Below are 493 nucleotides of genomic sequence, written 5' to 3'. Positions count from 1 at the left end.
CTTCTTCTTCTTCTTCTTCTTCTTCTTCTTCTTCTTCTTCTTCTTCCCCTTCCTCTTCTTTTTCTTTCTCTTCTTCTTCTTTTTCTTCTTCTTCTTCTTTCTCTTCCTCTTTCTCTTCTTCCTCTTCCTCTTCCTCTTCTTTTTCCTCCTCTTCTTCCTTATCTTCATCTTCCTCTTCTTCTTCCTCTTCTTGTTCCTCTTCTTGTTCCTCTTCTTCTTCTTCCTCTTTTTTTTCTTTCTTCTTCGTTGTTTAATTTGATTTTTCTTTTTTGATTTAATGTTTTTTGGGCATGCGAGGATGATTTGTTGATGTTAATTGCTATAATTGTGTATGTGTATAGTCTATATCTTATATGTGTTATGGTGTATACTTATATAATGTTGGTGAAGGTATTCCTGCATTCAGACGAGGAGAAGAAGGCAGCCTTAAGGATTTAAGCAGAGGTTCAAAAATTATGAGCGGCAAAGATTTGCAGCAATGTGTGCGGTTGAA

This window comes from Capsicum annuum, unplaced genomic scaffold (assembly GCF_002878395.1).
Source record: "Capsicum annuum cultivar UCD-10X-F1 unplaced genomic scaffold, UCD10Xv1.1 ctg995, whole genome shotgun sequence".
NCBI lineage: Eukaryota > Viridiplantae > Streptophyta > Magnoliopsida > Solanales > Solanaceae > Capsicum > Capsicum annuum.
This window is presented reverse-complemented; position numbering follows the sequence as displayed.